This window comes from Callospermophilus lateralis, chromosome 4, assembly GCF_048772815.1.
Source record: "Callospermophilus lateralis isolate mCalLat2 chromosome 4, mCalLat2.hap1, whole genome shotgun sequence".
NCBI lineage: Eukaryota > Metazoa > Chordata > Mammalia > Rodentia > Sciuridae > Callospermophilus > Callospermophilus lateralis.
Window position 1 is genome coordinate 116,219,934 of NC_135308.1, and position 21,959 is coordinate 116,241,892.

The 21,959-nt window shown below is 36.2% G+C and overlaps 1 pseudogene; it reads right to left on the reverse strand.

Moving 5' to 3' along the window:
* Nucleotides 1-13,760: 13,760 nt before the first annotated feature.
* LOC143397062 (small ubiquitin-related modifier 2-like) lies at nt 13,761-14,039 on the reverse strand (annotated as a pseudogene).
* Between the last annotated feature and the right edge of the window lie 7,920 nt (nt 14,040-21,959).

Here is a 21,959-nt window from a genome sequence, read left to right on the forward strand (position 1 = left end):
TTAACTATAGATGACATAATTCACATCAATGAATTTATTCATTAAATGAATCATGTTCACTAGAATTTATTCATCTTATAAGTGAAAGTTAGTGCCCTTTGATCAAGATCTTCCCATTTTCCCCTACCCTCCAACTCTGGCAATCATTCTACTCCCTACTTCTGAGTTCAAGTTTTTTAGATCCCACGTAAATGAGATCACACATACTTTTCTTTCTGTATCTGGCTTATTTCATGTAGCATAATATCCTTTAGGTGCATCCTTGTCACAAATGTAAGATTTCTTCTTTTGTCTGGCTGAATAGTATCCAATTTTGTGTGTCTGTATGTGTGTGTATCACATTTTCTTTCTCTGTTCATCCGTGTCTATACACTTACATCATTTCCATATCTTAACTGTTGTGAATAAGGCTGCAACAATGTGGGTGTGGATATCTTTTCAAGATACTGATTGTATTTCCTTTGGGATTGCTGGGTCATATGACAATTCTATTTTGGTATTTTATTTCCCTTTTGTTTATTTTTGTAGTACCGGGGATTAAACTCAGGGCCTTGCACATGCGAGGCAAGTACTTTTCCACAGAACTAGGTGGTTCTTGTTTGTTTGTTCGATTGATTGGTTGGTTGGTTGGTTTTTTGAGACAGGTTCTCAATACTGAGTTGCCCAGGCTTTTTAAACTTTTGATCTTACTGCCTTAGCCTCCTGAGTAGCAGGGATTATAGGTGTACACCACCACCTTGTCTTTTCACTTTTAACATTTTTGAGGAACCGCCATTCAGTTTTCCATCATTCCTGTTCATTCCCACCAACAGTACACAAGAGTTCCTTTTTCTTCATACCCTCAACACTTGTTATGTCTTATGTTTTTGATAATACTCATTCCGACAGATGTGGGATAATAGCTCAGATTTTGATTTATACTTTTCTGATGATCAGTAATGTTTAGTATGTTTTCATATATATGTTGTCCCTTTGTATGTTTTCTTTGGATAAATGTCTGCTTAGGTCCTTTGCTCATTTTTTAATCAGGTTATTTATATTTTTGCTAGTAAGTTGTATAAATTCCTTATATGTTTTGGATATTAACCCCTTATCAGATAATATGGCTTGCAAATATTTTCTCCCATGCTATGGGTTGCATTTTCATTTTGTTGATTGGTTCCTTTGCTATGCAATTCTTCCTTTCTAACTAGATTATTATTTATTTTTCTTGCTTTCCTGAGTTTCATATATCCTCACTTATTTATTCTTGCCTTTGTTGCCTGTGCTTTTGGTTTCATATTCAGAGAAATTGTTGGCAAGACCAAAGTAAAGGAGCTTTTTCCCTGTGTTATTTTCTATGAGTTTAATGATTTCAGGTCTTAATAATGTTTTAAACGTACTTCCAGTTAATTTTTTTGTGTTAAATAAGGGTATATTTTCACTCCTTTGATGTAGATACTCGGTTTTTAAAATATTATTCATTTATTGAAGAGATTTCCTCTTCCCCATTGTATATTTTTGTGCCCTTAGCAAAGAATAACCTGTATTTGGGGTTTATTTCGGGGCTCTTTATTCTGTTTCATTGGTCCATATATGTGCTTTTTGACAGTACCATACTATTTTTTAAAATTTTTTATCAGTGTGTTATAATTACACATAACAGTGGAATTTGTTGTTAGATATTTGTACATTCACACAACATAATTTAGTCAATTTCATTCCTCAGTATCTCCCACTATACTATTTTGATTAATATAGCTTTGTAGTATAATTTGAAATCAAGAAGTACATTGACTCTACCTTTGTTCTTCTTTCTCAAGATTGCTTTGGTTTGGTTTGATTTCAGGTATTTTGTGGTTCCATACAAAATTTAGGATTGTTTTTCCATTTCTGTGGAAAAGTGCTATTACAATTTTGATGGTGCTTACAATCAATCTGGAGATTGCTTTATGTAGTATATGTTTTAACTATTCATTCTTGCAATCCACAAATATGGGAAATCTTTCCATTTATCTGTGTTTTATTCGATTTTTTTTTAACCGTGTCATAGTTTTTAGTTTACAGATCTTTCACCCTCTTGGGGAAATTTTTTCCTAAGTATTTTATTTTTATTTTTGATGGTATTATAAATGAGACTGTTTTCTTAATTTCTTATTCAGATACTTTGTTATTAGTGTATAGAATCACAACCAATTTTTGTATGTTGATTTTGAATCTTGCAGTTTTCCTGAATTAATTAGTTCTAACAGTTTCTTGGTAAGCCAGGGTTTTCATTGTATGTGTCATTTTTATAGACAATTTAAATTCTTCCTTTCCGACTTGATTATTGTTTCTTTTTCTTGCCTAATTGCTCTGGTACATTCCTTCCATACCTAATTTATTTAGAATTTTTTTAATCATGAAAGGATATTGAACTTTGTCAAATACTTTTTCCACATCGATTGAATTGGTTATATGATTTTTATCCTTAGTTCTATCAGTGTGATATAACATAATTTGTGTATATTGAGTTGTCTTTTTATTTCAGGGATCCCATTTGATCATGGTGTATGATCCTTTTAATGTGGTGTTGAACTAGCTTTGCTAGTATTTTGTTAAAAACTGTTGCATCTATATTCATTAAGGATATTGGTTTGTAATTTTCTTTTTTATAGTATCCTTGTCTTACTTTGTTGTACCTCATAATGTAAGTTTAAAAGTATTCCCTCCTCTTTTGTTTTTTAGAAGAGTTTGAGAAGGATTTGTATTATTCTTTAAATGCTGGGTAGAATTCACTTGTAAAACCACTTGGTCCTAGGATCATTCTTTGCTGGGAAGTTTTTGATTACTACTTCCACCTCTTTATTCACTCCTGGTATGTTCACAGTTTCTATTTCTTCATGATTCAGTCTTGGGAGGCCATATGTTTCTAGGAATTAGAATAATATCTTGTATTTAATGGATGTTCATTAAATATTTGGCTGATTCTTTGTTTTGTGAGAATGTTATAATAAAAGAGATAGAGTTAATGATACATCAAGCTGTTAAGACATTAATGTTATAATAAAAGAGGTTATTTTGATATTTTGCATAGCAGCAGTAAATATTTGTTATTGATGATGTGTTAGGTATCTATTGTCATATTAAAAGTAACCCCCAAAACTTAGTGACTTAAGACAATAAAAATGATTTACTATTTCTCACAATTTCACTGAGTCAGGAATTCATGAGTGCCTCAGGCAGTTCTGTCTCTCTTAAAAGGTTGCAATTAGATGTGGGTAGTCATTTGAAGGCTCTAGAGAAGTACTTCCAAGGTGACTAACTCTCACATGTTTGGTGAGTTGGCACAGACTGTTGGCCACATGGGCTTCTCCACAGGGCTACTTGAGTGTCTTCTCAGCATGGCAACTGGCTTATCCTGGAGTAAGTGATTAATATAGAAGACCGAAGTAGAAGCTGCACTGCCTTTTATGACTTGGCCTTGGAATTCGCATATCATCTCTCCTATATTTGGGGCCAGGCTTAACTGAATTTAAACAGGAGACAGTTGAAGGTCATGAATGCTAGGAAGCCAGGATCATTGGAGGCTGTCCTAGAGACTGGCTACTGGAGATGATAGAATTTCCAACACAGAGAATTATCTATCATCTTTAAAATACTTAAGGATAGAAAACTTTAATTTCTCCTTCAATGGCATTTTTAAAATATATTTATTTTAATTAGGTATATATTGACAGCAGAATACATTTTGATTCATCATACACAATTGCATACAACTTTTCATTTCTCTGATTGTACGCGATGTATTCAGTGGGATTTTTTTAATATTTATCTTTTAGTTATAGTTGGACACAATACCTTTATTTTATTCATTTTTTTATGTGGTGCTGAGGATAGAACCCAGGGCCTTGCACGTGCTAGGCAAGCATTCTACTGCTGAGCCACAACCCCAGCCCTTCAGTGGCATTTTTAAATGTTGTTTCTTGCTGGGCATGGTGACTTGTCCCTGTAATCACAAGTGTCTGGGGAGGCTGAAGTAGGAGAATCCCAAATTCATGTCCAGACTCAGCAACTTAGCAAGATCTTTTCTCAAAAAATAAAAGGGACTGGGAATATAACTCAGTAGTAAAGCACTCTTGGGTTCAAACTCCACACTAAAAAATAAGATAAAATGGTATAGTGTATGCTGGATTTCAGTTCTCGAGACTAAAAGGCTCAGGGGTCAATTCAGATAAACTGGGCTAACTGGGCTGCGCAAAATAACCACACAAGAGACACAAATACCTTTTTCTTTGGGGTCACTGTGACGGCTTCTCTGACCTTAAGGGTCCGCAGGAAGAGAGAGAGAGAGAGTTCACGTGCTGACCCCTTTTATTGAGGAGAAGCTATTCAAATGAGGCAAGGGGTCAGGTTTCAGGGGGTTGAGTCTATCTTCATGGTGTCCACTGTCAACAGGTTGACTGACATCTGGGTAGGCCACACCCAAGGGCACAGTAAGAGGAGGGGACACACACAAGGCACTTCCATGAAAGATTCTACCCTAAACAGGACAAGGGGTTATATTACAAAGGACCAGGTGAGCATAGCTTCACCCATGGGGCCGTAGCAAGACACACCCATGCAAGAGACACCATCCCTCAAACCCAAGAAGGGTGGGAAAAGCTCTGCCACATTTCTGTGACTGAGAGCCTCAGCACCCAGCCAGGGAGTGTGACTCAGTCACGTGCAAGGTTGGTCTCCCACAAGTGTAGAATAAAATAGAATTTTCATAGTTTTAACTAAAAGCTCTTCTAAATCTAGCTGGTTCTGGTGGTTCTGCTCAATGCCATTGATTTGATGATTTTTTTTTTTTTACAGGTCTTTGAAAATATCCATAGTGACAATACCAGTGACAAAATCATTTTAGTTAACAGCAATCCATTTTAGGGGCAAAGGGATATTAAGAACAAGGAAAGGTGTTTATTGTATCATTCATTTGAGAAATAATGGACCAAGTTTTATTTGTGGTCATTATACACAAAGTAATGTATATAAAAATGATTTTACAATGTAATAATTATGACACTTAATTGCTACTGAAATATTATATTATTTGGGCTCTCTTCTCTCTTCCTAATTTATTTTCTGATCATAATACTTATAGTAATAAAACTGTCACTGCTTTAGCACTTATTATGTGCCAAATGTTTTACATATCACTAATCTTTCTATGAGTCAAGGTAAATGTGGTTATAGATGTTAAATATTGGACAGCACAGATACAAAAATTTCCTTCATCATGAAACATTCTTAAGGACAGGATGGAAAAAACAAAGTTATAAGAAAGAATTTCACAGGTCAGATAAGACAAACCAAAATAAACAATAAAGTCTGTGTATTATTATTTTGAATTCTATCACACTATCATTATTCTTGACAGTATCTACATGTATGTTTTCTTTCTAAATAATGTATGTGTGGATATAAATATATTAAGTACTCAATTAATTTAAAATATATTTATTTTGTATTTGTAAATCTAAATACAAAGCAGGGCTGGGGATATAGCTCAGTGGTGTAATGCTTGCCCAGCATGCATAAAACTCTGGGTTCTGTCCCTGGTACCACCAAAGTTTTTGTTGTTGTTGTTACCAGGGATTGAATTCAGGGGTACTCAACCACTGAGCAACTCCCCAGCCCTATTTTGTATTTTATTTAAAGACAGGGTCCCACTGAGTTGCTTAGAGCCTTGCCATTGCTGAGGCTGGCTTTGAACTCGAAATTCTCCTGTCTAGCCTCGCAAGCCGCTGGGATTACAGGTGTGCACTAGCACACCTGTTTCAAAAACAATTTTTTAATAAAAAATAATTATAGATTAATATATTGAGTACATTATAAACTCTATGAATTGTTCTAAATGCGTCATATGAATCAACTCAATTCTTAAGACAATTCTGTGTTATAACAAATTTGGAAAACAACAACAACAAAACACACTTAATCATTATTAAAACACCCTTATCATTATTGACATTTCTAGGTAGATGCTATGGTGTGCTCCATAGATCCCAATATACAATTGCCAGGAATGTTAGCTGTTGATTTTATGTTATTTGAAACTTAAATTTTACTATTCCTAACATTAATTTATAGAAGTAATTCAGCAGTGAGCATCAGTGTACGTAAATACTTGAATGGCAACACTTAACATAAAAGTCAGAGAGGGCAAGCATTAGGATTGCACATTTCCAGCATTTCTTCTTGATTTTATGCAGCTCTGTCCTTAATCTTTGTATTTTTTTTTCCTGGCTATGGGGTCAGAAAAATAGGGCACACAGTCTTCCTAAAAATTTCTATTTCCATAAGCTATGTTGGACAGATTTGATCTGAAGAGGAATAATATTCTGGATAGTGAGGCAATCGATCATTTTTTGGTTTTATTTGTTGTTTGTTTGGTACTGAGGATTGAATATTGAGGTGCTTTACCACTGAGTTACATCCCAAGTCCCACTCCCCCCTTTTTTTGAGATAGGGTCTTGCTAAGTTGCTCAGTCTGGCCTTGAACTTGTTATCTTCCTGCCTCAGCCTCCGAAGTCACTGGTGTTACAAGCATGTGCCACCATGCCCAGCTAGCTAATCAATCTTTTTTATGTAAATATTTTTTCTGATTTTTTTTCTCTTCAGTACTGAAGTCAACCTACTTAGCTTCTCCAATTTTGTACTTCCAAAAAGTTGTAGTGATTGAAAGAGGAAATAAACCTTTTGTAAATCAGAACCTTTCTCTTCAAATAGTATTTTAGCAAATATACAACTTATCGTGTTCATATCTACTGTGACATAATCAGCAAGGTGTGTGTGTGTTTTGAAACAAGTATTGTTCAAACTGGGTTGCATTCTAAACTAAATCATAAGTGAACTCCCTATATATTTGCCTGGGAATCAATAAGGTCTCAGGTTTGGGATGTTTTGGGTTATTTTAGATAAATATAGAGAATCAAAGAATCTGAACTGAACAACCATTTTAATTAAAAAGGAGCAGTGTCAAATTGAAAAACAGATACTGAATTATGTTTGATTTGAGGTTACTAGCAGGCATTTCACGATGCAAAACCTAAATCTAATGAATCCACCTCCATACCCCCCACTTATTCACCCAGCCTTGAAGTTGCTGCTAATTCTGCAGCCCCAAAAGTGTTAAATTGGCTGGTTCTGATCCAAAGGAAAGGCATGGGGTGCTTTCAGATATTATAGGAAATCAAAGTGTCTATACTTGAATATCCAAGATAGAGGTGCTGCTGGCTCATTCCTACTGATGTCTTTAGGACAGAAGACAGCTACAACAGACCTGGCCAGACTGTAAGTAAGTTGCTCCAAACTAGACTTTCACTCATGAGCACAGATTAAAACTGGACTAGCACAGTCGGTAGAGTGAAAAAGCATCCTAGCCCCGGAGTATAGCTCAGTGGTATATCCCTTACCTAGAATGCACGAGACCATGGATTTGATTCCCAGCACCACAAAAAGAAAGGAGGGAGGGAAACACAACCTACAGAATGTGAGAAAATATTTGCAAATCATATATCCGGTAAATGATTAATACCAAAATATATTAGGAAATCATCAATTCAACAAAAATAACCTGAATCCCCCCACCAAAAAAATGGACAAAGGACTTGAATGGATATATCTCCAGAGAAGATATACATGTGAACAAGAATATGAAAAGATGTTCAACATCACTAATCACTTGGGAAATGGAGATCAAAACTACAATGAGATACTTCCTCACATCTATTAAAATAACTACTATTAAAAAACCATAAGTGTTGGCAAAGATGTGGAAAAATTGTAACTTTTGTGCACCATAAATTGGTGCAGCCACTGTGGAAAACAATACAGAGATTCTTCAAGCAGTTAATAATAGAACTACCATATGATCCAGCAATTACACTTCTGGGTATATAGCCAAAAGAATTGAAAGTGGGACCTTAAAGAGGTACTTGGCACACCTGTGTTCATAAACTGATATTCATAATACTCGAGTCAGAAGCAACCCACTTGTTCTATCAAGGAATTAATGAGGGGCTGGGGTTGTGGCTCAGTAGTAGAGCAGTCGCCTAGCCCTGGGTGCAATCCTCAGCACCACATAAAAATAAATAAGTAAAATAAAGGTATTTAAAAAAGGAATGAATAAAGTGGTATATATGTGTAGTCATATTCGGTTCATCCTTTAAAAGGAAGGAAATTCTGTCATATGCTACAGATGTGTGAATCTTGACATGATATTAAATTAAGCCAGTCACAAAAAGGCAAATTATATATTACTTATATGGGGTATCTTCAGTAGTCAAATTATTTGGTACAGAGTTGAATAGTGGTTGCCAGGGGCTGGAGGCGGGAGAAATGGGGACTTGTTTAATGGGCTTAGTGTTTTCAGTTTTGCAAGATTCAAAAAATTCTGCAGATATGTTTTGTAAAAGTGGATATGTCTTTGTAAAAAAAAAGTTTTCTAGTTTTCTGACCCCTGAAGACTATGTTATTTATAATACTTTTTGCATCTTTTTATTGTTAGTGTATTAGGTGCAAGAAATAGGAAATACTCAAACCACTTTCAGCAAAAGGAGATTTGATACAAGAAATCAGGAGTTTACAAAATTATTGGAAAGTTTAAAGGAATGGTCATTTGACAGACCTCCAGAAATGATTCCTAAGACTGCTGGATGGTCTACTTGGGGAGCTGCTACCTCTACAGTAATTAGAATGGCAGGGAATCAGGGGTATCTACTGGACTGTTGAGTTCAACAGTACATACCCCTGTAGCAGTGATTCAAGTTAAATAAAGAAATCACTGCTGCCCTACAATGATCTCTCAGCGCCCACAGAGTTAGTTGTTAGACACTGACATACTACTACAGAAAAGCCCAATGTGTCCATAATTGAGTTTGCCATCAAAAACAAAACAGATGGCTACGGCCTGGGATTCACCTTCCAAGTGCATCTAATTGGCAGAAGCAGAACACTAGATGAAGAAAATGTGGCTTTCCCCCCTTGTTGCCTCTGCAGTGTAAGAAAGAACACTGGCCTGTAATCTCAGCAACTAGGGAGGCTGAGGCAAAAGGATTGCAGGTTTGAGGCCAACCTCAGCAACTTAGTGAGGCCCTAAGCAACTTAGCAAGACCCTTTCTCAAGATAAAAAAAAAAAAAAAAAAAATTAAAAGGGGGTTGGAGATGTGGCTCAGTGCTAAGGCACCCCTGGGTTCAATCTGCAGTACAAGAAAGAAAGAAAAAACACTGAAGATTGGCATGGATGCTGAGAGCCAGTTAGTTTATAAGAACCACTACAACTGGTTTGTGGCTTTAGGCTCTTTTCAGGTCTCATCTTTGGCCAACTCCAGATCCTTTCATTTGAGAAGCCTTCTCTTACACTCCCTTTGGGATGCCCTTTTGTGAACTTTTATAGCACTAGCTTTATTATGGGTCTATCATTCCATATCATAATTGCCTGGTTTCCTACACTGAACTGGCACTTTTAAAACAGAAACTCAGATTTATCATTGCTAGGGGCTTAGAGTTTTCAGTTTTATAAGATTAAAAAAAAATTCTGCTTATGTTTTTTTAAACATAGGAATATGCCTTACAACCATACACTTAAACATGATTTGGATGACAAATTTTTGTAGCTTTTTATAATCAGAAATTAAAATTATTTTTTAAATAATTAGATGGGACATCAGAGGTAGGCAGAGGACAACTTTTTGTTTGCCTCACTAGGTGATTGGTTGTACTTGTTGAGAATGATAAATAGTTCCTGTATTATAACATCCCAAATAATTTTTCTTTCCTGTGTTCTTTGTTTTATACAATTGGATATCTAGTGAAAGTTTAGTAAATGTTAACTGGCTTCTTTTTTGGCAGGGTAAAGAGAAGTTCTGTCAATATGTATGTGTGTCTTTGACTCTATACCTATTTAGGTTAATAAATGCTATGGAAGAGCTAATGTTTGAAAGTTTCAACATGAAGTGTACTAAATTAAAATTTCATTTAATACACATACTGCATAAATAGATTCTATTTTTATTCCCATTTGAAGGAACAAGGTCTTAGAGAAGGTAAGTAGCTTATCTGCAATTACAGAGTAAATGACAAAACTGGACTCACATCAAGTTCTGGCTAATACAAATTTGTATTCTTCACCACTGTGATGATGATGATGATAATGATTGTGATCATGATGAATGGTTCCAGACATTGTGCTAGAAATTTTATGTGTATTTTCTGAAGCAATGTATATCCTTGGTAATTGAAATATATAGTGAGGTAGACATAGCTCTTGATATTGGGGATCTATTCCTGGCTCTGCCACTAATTTATTTTGTGATCTCAGATAAACAACTGACCCTACTGGGCTATACTTTTCTCTTTGACAAAACAGAGAATGATCCTTAAAGTAATTTTAGTTCCAAAAATTTCAGAACTCTGTGAATTAATCCTACTTTGTTTTTCACTGTATAATTACTAACTTCTATGTAAGGATACTTCACTCACCCTTGAAATTATTAGCTTCTATAGGATCTTGATTTTGTTTTATAGTTTTCTTACATCTTCCATGATACCTTTTCCACTGCTCTGTATATTATATAACATTCTCATGATAGATGTATATATGTAGTTATATGGATGTAGGCTGAGATCTTCAGGGAAATACCATCCTCATAAGAAACCGTGCTTATTGTCATGTTGACTTCCTTTGGGGACAACATTCAAATATAATTCAAATGAGCACTTTTGGAAACCTTTGAGTTATAGATAGATTTTTATCCTTAAAGCAGAGCTGTGGTAACTGCCCAAGAATATAGTTCTGTAACTGAATGCAGAAATGTTTTATTTTTGGAAATGATTTACCTGAGTACAGGTAAAAGGGTCTTTGCCTTTGGACAATGAAGATACTGTAAAGAATTTTCTATAGGGAACCAATTCTCTGCTTCCCATAATAGAACAGTCAGAGATTCACAAAATTTTTGACAGTTTTTCTAAATTTACATGAAGTGTTAGAGCCCTGCAGCAAAAGCCCCAAACTGTGTCGGGTTAGCATGGGGTGGGGGTGTCCATATGTTGTTGGTCCAGTTTTCCTGAAGAAGTTGTATATAGAGAATTCATAAAGGAAATTGGAAACCGATATTAAGAACCATTCCTTTGGGCTGAGATGTAGCTCAATGGTAGAGTGCTTGCCTGTCATGTGTGAGGTGCCACGTTTGATTCCCAGGAGCACAAAATAGACAAACAAGAGAACCATTAATTTGGAAAAACACTACATATTTAAAAAAAAAAAACCTCTAACCTGTTCATATGTGCATCTGTGCATTTCTTAGTAACTGTCACCATGGTAGCAAGGCAATTTGATAAGGGAACCTTTTTAGCACAGAGCATACGAAGAAGATTAACAGCTAATTGTGTACTGTCTATACTTTTATTAAATTGTGTTGATCCTTTACCTTTGACTGTTAGACCCTGACATTTCTCCTCCTTATACCATCAACATGGTACTAAGAATATATTTTGAGCATTCAAATATATGTATTTACTGACTGAATTAAATGAGTAGTATTTCTGTTATGTCTTCCTTTACAAGCTACCTGGGCAGCAATTTGCTTTTAAAAAATTACCTCTACATTTGTCTGGGGGATCAAATCGAATCATTTTCCTGACTGGCCCAACATGGATTTCATGTTGGGGGGTTAAAAGGACAGCAATTAGGTATTTGGAAATACTGTATGATTAGGTAAGTAGAATATTAAGTAAATTCACAGTCATCAGGCCATTCAAGGCCCAGAAGTTTTGTGTGAGGACTTCTGGTGACAAGTTTGGCAGCAGTTCCTGAAGTGCTTAATATCAGGCCTGAGTTAAAACCTTGAGAACAAGGAGTTCCACCACTAGGACTTCAAATTGAGAAAGCTTTTTAAGCCCCCACCTCCTCCTTATATTCAGTTAGCACTCAGCCTGGGAAGCCTCCTTATTATACCTCCTTGAGTTAATGATCATCTCTTATATAGCCTTTTCCCTAGTGTGTTCTTACATTTCATTTTTAATTGTCAGGTATATAATTGTTCTGAATTTCAGTTACTTCCATATCTATTTTTAGTATTTTGTTTCACATTTCTTTTTAAAAGAGCTTAAATGTAATACACCGTTTTTATTTTAATAGTACCTTTATTTGCTATTTTGAGATCTGGATTCCTGTAGTTTCAGCAGACCCTCCGGATGTGCCACACCAGCTTATAGATTGATATTCTCGTCATGTTCAAGTTTGAAAACAGCTGCAAGAATTTGTCCTTGGAATTCTTTAGCAGTAGTTTCCGTTGCTAAATACCAAATTTGGCCACTCTAGTGGATCAGCCACTGGGCCAATATCATCAGCATATTATCACCCTCACTGAGACAAACTAAACCAGATCAGCCTCTTGCAGAACAAGTTGGAGAAGCTACTTTTCCTAGAAAGGGACAGGTTAAATCCTTGCAAACCTGCTAAGGAATTTGACCTAGTTCCTTGAAACTAGAATGTTATTTGAAAGAAAAACTGGTTGCAAATGTGTTCTTCAAAATTACTTTTGAATCCCTTTGAGACAGGGGGAAAGTAATTCTCTTCACATGGCCTCACCTTCACCACCAATTAGTTCAATTTAATGTGAAGTTGGGGAAGAAACAAATAGTACAACTTCATTTTATCAAAAGAATATGTAGGTCTCTAGTTGTAAAAGTCTGAATACAGACTGAATAAGAACTTGCAGTTCTGGCACTCAGTGCTTTTTACTTTTTTTCCCCATGTGTAATTTATACTCTGTCAAAATAACTTGAATTTCCTAAAAATGTCTCCTTTTCTGCTTCTGTACCTTTGCAGTTGCAAACCACTTAGACTATGAATGTGTTGCTAATTTTTAAGCCTCATCTCCAGTGTTAACCTCCTCCATGAAAATGTTACTGGTTGTCTGAATAAAGTATAACGTATTTCCCATGAAACTTGGAATCTTCTGGTCATTTGTTATGAAATCTCTGATGACTATAGTTATATTCTGTGGTTAGCTTACTCATCTTGCTACACTGGAAACAACTTTTTTTTTCATTTTAAATAAGAAGTTTATTTAAATAACAAGATGCTTGACTTGAAGGGAAAACTATCTAGGAATCTTATTTTTTAAGAATACTTTACCCCTACTTAAAGACAGATTATGCTACATGTAATAGCAACATACAAAAAGTTACAAAATGGTCCTTAGTTTTCAATGATAAATGAAAAACATTAAAATTCTTCAAGTGAACAAGGTATGCAAGGGTTTTTATGTTGTTCAAGGTTTTTTCGTTTTATGTTTAAACAGAGCAAAATAACTCACTGAAATATAAAGATAAGGCTGAATGAGCAAGCCACTAATGGAGAAAGGGGATATTTTCACAGAAACAGTATTTTTTCCCATTCCATCTCTATCCAATGTCAATCAAAACATCATTGGCCATTTAGTTTTTTTTATTTGCAATATGGGGAGAGGGGCGGACTGGGGTTGTGGCTCAGGGGTAGAGCACTTGCCTCGCACGTGCAAGGCCCTGGGTCCACTCCTCAGCACCACATAAAAATAAATAAAATAAAATGCAATATGCTTGTGCACATACACCAGTTACTTTTTGTACAATAAAGGAATGGGGAAGGGGAAAATGAAAGAGAAAACTATACTGTAGTCAATATTTGGTGAACCAAATTGCAGTTTTCTAATTGAGAATGTATTCTTGATCTGTAAGAACAGAGTTCTGGAGTAAAGTAGTAAATTCCCTTTTTAGTAGACACCTCCTGTCTGCTGTTGGAACACATCAATTGTCTCTTCATCCTCCATTTCCAACTGTGCAGGTGTGTCTATTTCATTAATTGGCTGCCCGTCAAATGGGAATCTTACCTGCCTCATCCACAAATCCTGTCATTCACAATATGCTTCCATTACTTTACTATGCCTCTTAATCTTAAACTGCTCCACAGAACCAGCCTGCCCTGCCACCTTCAAGTTAATATAATCATTGTTCTCAGTCCTGACTCCTTCCTTGGGCTTTTCTTTGGCCATGGTGAGCGCCAGAGTCTCCTCAGTTGCCGCTTCACGAGAGGTACCAGATCCTCACTGAAGGGGAGCACACAAGCAGCTCCAGGAGCAGCAGAAGTTGGAAATTTCTTGAAGATAGTCACTGGGTCTTATTAATTTTTGAAGTGCCTAACACGGAGCTCTGTAATTAGCTATTGGAGTAATTATACAATTTGTTTTGCTAGTGCTATACTATTGAACCCTAGCAAATAACACTTATTTTCATCTTTTTTCTTAAAATATGAATGTTATTCTTATTTACAGCCATTATTTAAACTTCAGAACTGTATTGGAAATAAACCTTTGTCAACATTTTCTTTCCAATTAATTCTGTAGAAGATTGGAGCATTCATTAGGACTTCCTTTTTGCTTTAAATGATTATGGATTTTTTTTTCTAGTAACATCATTAAAATTCACATGTGCACTTCAGAGATCTTTTGATTGTATTTTATAAAGCATGGACATATCATTAAATTTCTAATTCCTCTGAACATTCGTTCGCCCTTATCATTCTTGTCTGCTTTACTAAAAGGTGGCATTTCCATTCATTCATCTATTTACATAGGAGGCAAAGGTCTGCATGGGCCCTTGGGGTGAGGCCTTGCTTTCTTCATGATTAAAAAATTCTTTCTAGAAATGTCCTCTTCCTGACACTTAATAATAAAACCAAACATCCTTTTCCTTTTTTTAAATTGGCTATCACCACCTGAGCAGCATAAAGAGAAGAGATGAAACAAATTATCCTAGAATTGAGCCTGAAAGTGAATTACTGAGAAGCTTCACTCATGAAAGCAAAGAAACTTCTATATGCTTTATTTCCTGAAATGTCTAGTTTCTTGAGGAAGGTTTGTAATATGTCACTGGGAATATTCTAAAGACTCAAGGCAAAAGAAGTGAACAAAATTGTTCTTAACAAAATTTGGAACTCTACTCTGGCTCGTGTATGATTAGTAGCCCTGGGTTTCAACTTTCCAAGTATCCTGAAAACTTTATTTCTAAAGTAAATGCTCTTCCAGTCAAGACATCACTATTATATTAAATATAATTCTTTTCCCCATCTCCTCCTCTTGCAAAATAGCTGTGATTCTGCCAATTTCTTCCCCGTGTCTTTGTCACTCTCTGCTCCACCCTGTCTAATCATATCCCTCATTTTTCATCTTTTTATTCTAATTACTGTATCATAATATTTAGCATAAAATATTTTCTTACTTTTTAAGGTAATTTCTTAGTCATCTTCTCCTAATTGAGTTTTTTTAGAACATTTTTCTCATTAATAATAACTATTGGGCATCTACACTTAGCCCACTTGTGGTCTACTTAAAGAGGTACAGTAATAAACAAATCACACAAGGCCCTGCATTATGGAACTCATAGTCAAAAGGAGGTGATATTCATTAAATAATAGCATAAATAGCCATGTAGTAACTTAGTGTGTAATAGGGTAGAATCAGAGGTAGCCTTATTGAGAAAGTGACGGTTAAGTTTCATCTTGTGGATGTAAATAGAAATAAACCCAGTGAAAGTGGCAGTACTCCTCCAGGAAGGGAGTCACAGCAATGTATAAAGGTGAGTTGTGAAGGAACTTGGCATGTTCAAAGTAAAGAGGAAAGACTGGTGTGGAAGGAACAATGTAGGTAAGCCAAAGGTAGAGTGATTTGAAGTGAGGTACACAGAACAATACATGCAGTGCAACCAAAAGCCATCCAGTATTTTGGATTTAATCCTAAGAAAATTAGAAGAGCTACTGAAAGGTTGCAAGTAAAGAAAATATATAATGAGGTTGATTAATAACTAGGGATAAACCAAAAATTCAGAGACCATTAAAGAAAACACTATTGCTGTAGTCTTAGTGTAGAATGATATTGGCTCAGACTATTACTAGAGTTGGAGAGAAATGAGTGGTTTTTAACCATACTGTGGACAGAACTATACAGATCAATTTGGGATGAGTTTGGATCTATCCTGCCTAGAGGGAGAAGTGCAGTGACCTCTTATGCAGCATAGGAGCCTGATTCAAAGCTAATTCATGATAATATAGTATTTCATTATGGAAAAAAGCAGATAAAAGAAGAATTAACTATATTAGAGCAAAAATTCCATGAGTTCAGGGGATTATTTCTTGTTCACTACTGTATCTCCAGTACCTGGAATAGTGCCTGACACATAGTAGGCATGACATAAGTATTTATGGAATGAATACATAAGCCCCCAAGTGCAGTACAGAGGCTAAGTTGCCTTGCCCAAGACTGATTAAATTTTAGATTAAATTTCATCACCAGCTCCTCATGTTAACTCTCCAAAGGACAATGAGATGAAATTTCTTGTTTTCAAACCTGGGAAGTTTAGGATTAAATTAACTAGCTGCTATGGAATGAAATGTTTGCCCTCAGTCACTACAAATTAATATGTTGAAACTTAAACCCAGTGTGATGGTGTGGAGGTGGTGCCTTCAAAAAGTTATCTGGTCATGTGGGCAGAGCCTTCATAAATGGAGTAGCATTAATTCATTTTCTGTTGCAAACAAAGAGTGGATAAGTTATAAAGAAAACAGGTTTATTAGGGCTCAGGGTTATCCAACTTCAAGGCCATATTGAGTGACAAGAGACAGGGAGTTAAGACTCTCACAACTCAATCTATCTCTCCTCTGAACCTTCTTGCATTTGCATTCTCTCACACATAAGCTTTTGGGGAACACCTCACATCCAAACCATAACACTGAGTGTGTCTGCGTTTGATGCTGATCTTCTGGCTTTAATTACAAGCCATCAAGTAAGTAGGAATTCAACAGTGCTTATATCACACATCTATAAGACATACAGATCCCCTCACCAATAAGTCCTGAAAACAAAAGCTTTCCTGACTATAACCATCTTCCAGCTTTCCTAAACTGAATCTTTCAAGTTTAAATAATTGAATCCACCAATAAGCTCTGAGAGTTCATCTGGTATCTTGCATGAATGGGTCTACAACAGAGACTGGTAAACTACTATCTATAGGACTAACTGAGCAACAACTTGTTATTATTTTTATCAGCTTTATTGATATATAATACACATACTATACAATTCATCCTTTTAAAGTGTAGAGTTCAATAGTTTTTAGTGTATTCACTGACTTGTGCAACCATCACAATCAATTTTATATTTTCATGACACACGCACCCAGAATCCTCATACCTATTTACAGTCATTTCCCTGTCCCCACAATCTGCTCAGCCCTAGCTAATCTACTTTGCCCATTTTGATAGATTTGTCCATTCTGTTAATTTCATATAAATGAAATCATATAGTAAGTGATCTTTGTGACTGGCGTCTTTCACTTAGCATGTTTGTTTTGGTTTTTTGGTACCAGGCATTGAACTCATGGACACTCAACCACTAAGCAATATCCCCAGTCCTATTTTATATTTTCATTTAAAGCCAGGGTCTCACTGAGTTGCTTAGCACCTCACTGTTGCTGACGCTAACTTTGAATTTACAATCCTCCTGCCTCAGCCTCCTGAGCTGCTGGGATTACAGGTGGGAGCAACTGCACCTGCAACTGAGCATGGTTTTTGACTCATTCATGTTGTAGCACATCAATATTTCATTCCTTTTTTGAAGCCAAATAATATTCCATTGTATAGATATTTCATGTTTAGTTTACCCACTGCTTAGGTGATAGTCCTGTAGGTTATTTCCACTTTGGGGATTATTAGGAATAACATTGCTATGAATTTTCACATACAAGTTTTTTTTTTAAGTTGGACACAATCCTTTATTTTATTTATTTATTTTTATGTGGTGCTGAGGATCGAACCTAGGTCCTCGCACATGCTAGGTGAGCCCGCTACTGCTGAGCCACAACTCCAGCCCCTCACATACAAGTTTTTGTTTGAAAATGTTTCCATTTCTCTTGGATATATACCTAGAAGTGAAATTGCTGGAGCTTATGATAACTCTGTTTAACTGTTTGAGGAGCTACCAAACTTTATCTGAGGCAGCTGTGACATTTTATATTCCCATGAGTAATGTATGAAGGTTCTAATTTCTCCTTATTCTTGCCAATGTTTTTTATTACCCACCTTTTTTATTACCGTCTCCCAAGGTGAGAAGTTGTATCTCATTGTTACAGTTTGGATCTTAAATATCCCCCAAGAGTCCATGTGTTATAGGCTTGGTGGTGCTATTGGAAGGGGGTGAAAGACCTTTTTTCCCCATCTAATGAGAGATCTTTAGGTTATTGGGGACATGCCTTTGAAAAGGATTGTGAGACCCTAGCACCCTCCTCACTCTTGCTTCCTGGCAATGAGGTGAGAAGTTTTACTCTGACAAACGCCTCCTCCATGATGTGCTGTCTTGCCACAAACCCAAAGCAATGGGACCAACTGTTCATGGACTGGAACCTCCAAAACTATGAGCCCAAATAAACCATTTTTAATAAGTTAATTATACCAGGTATTTTGTCACAGTGGCAGAAAATTCACTAACACACTCATTCTGGGTTCTTTTTGTTTTGTTTGTTTGTTTTTTGCAGTGCTAGGGATTGAACCCAGGGCCTTGTGCACACAGGAAAGTGCTCTACTGAACTATACCTTGTGATTTTTTTTTTGCATTTCCCTAACCTACAGCCTGGTTTTTGTTTGTTTTGTTTTGTTTTTGCCACTTGAAAAACTAAGAATTCTTTTTACATTTTTTAATTGTTGAAAAAAGAAAGCATTTCATGACCCATTAAAAAAAAAACCTGGAACTGAAATTTCAGTGACTATATATAAAATTTTATTAGAAAACATCCATGTTGGGCTGGGGTTGTGGCTCAAGTGGTAGAGCACTTGCCTAGCATGTATGAGACACTGGGTTGATCCCCGGCACCACATAAAAATAAAAACATTTAAATAAAGATATTGTGTCCATCTACAACTAAAAAAATATTAAAGAAAAAAACAGCCATATCTGTTCATTTTGTATTTGGCTGCTCTTCTTGCTACAGTGACAGAGTAGTTGCAGCAGAGCCCATATGGTCACTGATATATTTACTATCTTGCAAAAGTTTACCAATCCCTATTCTATAGTATAGATGGATGAGACTACAAAGGATCTGGGATAGGAAGAAAGAAATGTGACTGCCCGGTGGAAATGATTTTTTTTTTTTTTTTTTTAGGAAATCAAGATGTTATGGAACTTAAGTAGACCACCATATTTTTAACTTAACTATTATAAAATCTTTCCAACTCTGAGCTCTCCCTGTAGTTCAAATCCTAATCTATTGCCCTGATCATATTATCTTATTCATCAGAAACCTTCAGTGGTCCCCTCCTTCCTCCACTACAAACCTCTCAGCCAGGACCACTTAGCCAAGGTGCTGCATGATTGGACCTTATCTTACCTTTCTAGTTGTTTTCCAGCACTCATCTGCAGTAGAACCAGACATCCGGCCCTGAATTTCAGGATTCTCTGCTTCTGTTCTTACGGTTCTCTTCCACTTGGAATGTAATGTTTTTGTCTTCTCTAAGTCGTAGACACACTTTATTATTGTGAAATATTCCAAGCATATAGAGAAGTGAAGAGGCTAATATAGAAGTATCTATGAACTCACCACCAAGCTCTGTCAAATCTTATATTTTTCCATGTTGCTTTAGTTTTAAAAAATATTACAGACTTAAATATTTCTTAAAACCTCCTCAAATACCAAATCTTTCGAGTAGGCCTTGTTCTATTCAGTCAGAGTTAAACTATTCTTCCTGTGGTTTCTTTTATTTATTTATTTATTTTGAGAGAGAGAGAATTTTCTAATATTTATTTTTTAGTTTTCGGCGGACACAACATCCGTGTTTGTATGTGGTGCTAAAAATCGAACCCGGGCCGCACGCATGCCAGGTGAGTGCGCTACCGTGTGAGCCACATCCCCAGCCCTGGTTTCTTTTTTTTAAAAAAATATTTTTTAGTTGTAGTTGAACACCATACCTTCATTTTATTTATTTATTTTTATAAGGTGCTGAGGATCAAACCCAGGGCCTTGCACATGATAGGTGAGCACTCTACTGCTGAGCCACAACCTGGGATTGAACCCAGGGTCTTGTCACAGGAAAGTGCTCTACTACTGAGCTATACCCAACCCCTCCTGTAGTTTCTTGTAACACTTTCTTTGTACCTCTAACATCTGAATTTCTCTGCCCTTGTACGTTTTCTTCAGATATTCTTTTTTTTTTTTTTTTAGTTAGATATATTATCTTTTATTTTTATTTATTTACTTAATGTGGTGCTGAGAATTGAACCCAGTGCCTTATACATGCTAGGCAAGCACTCTACCATTGAGCCACAACCCCAGTCCCTCTTCAAGTATTCTTTACTGAAGCCAAGCCCTTGTCCTGAAGTAGCAGTGTGATAGCCCAGATGGACTGGAGCATGGGTGGAAAGCACGGGCTAACGCCTAGCAGAGCCCACTGTTCCGGTGTGTAACTTTGGCAAGCCAGGGCCTGCCAATCTGTCATGCAGCTCAGCTGGTCCAGTGTAGATGCCTGATCCACATAGCACCGTATTCCAGAACTCCCAAAGCATCCCCATCCATGATAACCTCAACTTCCCACCTCCCTACAAGCAGGCAGGAAGGTGGAAGTGGGCCAGACCTGAATGTGATTGCAGAGCTAACCAATAGCATTGGTACTTTTCCCAGCCCTTATTAGCATAAATGTGAACCAATTGTGTTGGAACTCTTCCAAGTCCTTATTAGCATAAATTTGGACCAATAGCACCGGTACTTTCCAAACCTGATTTAGGCCAATCGTGTTGACCCAAGTACTATATAAAACCCTAGATTAGCACACAAGGGGCAACCTCTCTTGGGACCCCTCTCACCCTGTGGGAATTATATTTCTATTCCCCCTTGAATAAATCCTACTTTTACACTCACTCATCCTCATCTGTGGGTCTCATTTTTCAAATTTGCAAGCCAAGAACTCAGAAAGAAGAAATTGGGAGTGGTCTACTACAACACTGGAGGGCATAGCTTGTCATTAAGAGCTGCAACATATTTCTCAGCTGTAGAGGCCTACAGCTTATGCAGACCCCATCCACCAGCAGAAGTGGAGAATCTAGTTTAACCTCCAACTCAGATTTCATTACCATGATCATTCCCATAGAGTGGTACAAAAATAATTTTAGACAATCCAAGGAAAGATATTTAAATGTTTTTAATTGTTTTTATTTATTCATGTATATTGGAAGTATGTACACACATGTACTTAAAAATATATTTCTAAAACATCAATTCTGTTATTTCCCAAATATTTTTTAGGAAAATCATAAAGGAAATATAGATATTGGAAAAATATTGAGCAAATAATATTTAAAAATATTGAGTAAAAAGAATTCAGAAGATATGACAAAAATTTTGAAGGTTGTGCTCAAGTAATTGCACATAGAAAAATTTAGCTTACTAAAATGCAAATCCTTGCCAACAGACCCAGTTTTATTTATTTTTGTATCCTGCAAGCATCCAACAAAGTCAGAATAGATGTTTATTGAATTGAATTGATTTCTTTCTAGGGCAGTAAGACCTTTTAAAATCATATGAAACTTCCCAAACCTTCTGACTGACAACTTTTAAATATTTTCCATGCACTGAATGCCAGGGACAGATGGCGCGTTTCCCCCTCTTTCTTCCCTTCCCATTATGACAAGTTGCCCCCGTTTGGAGCTTGATAAATACAAAATAATACTAATAATAGTCATCCTCTGAAGGAATGAGGACTCAAGAATGCCAGAATGCTTACGTTAGTTTTGCTCCAACAAACCAGTGTCAGCATATTTCAGTTTGTGAACCACTTGGATTCTTGGATTTGGTCCAGTTCACACACCCACACACAGATACACACCCACACATCGTTTTTCTCAAAATGCTTTATATATTTTTTAGAGAAATCTTTC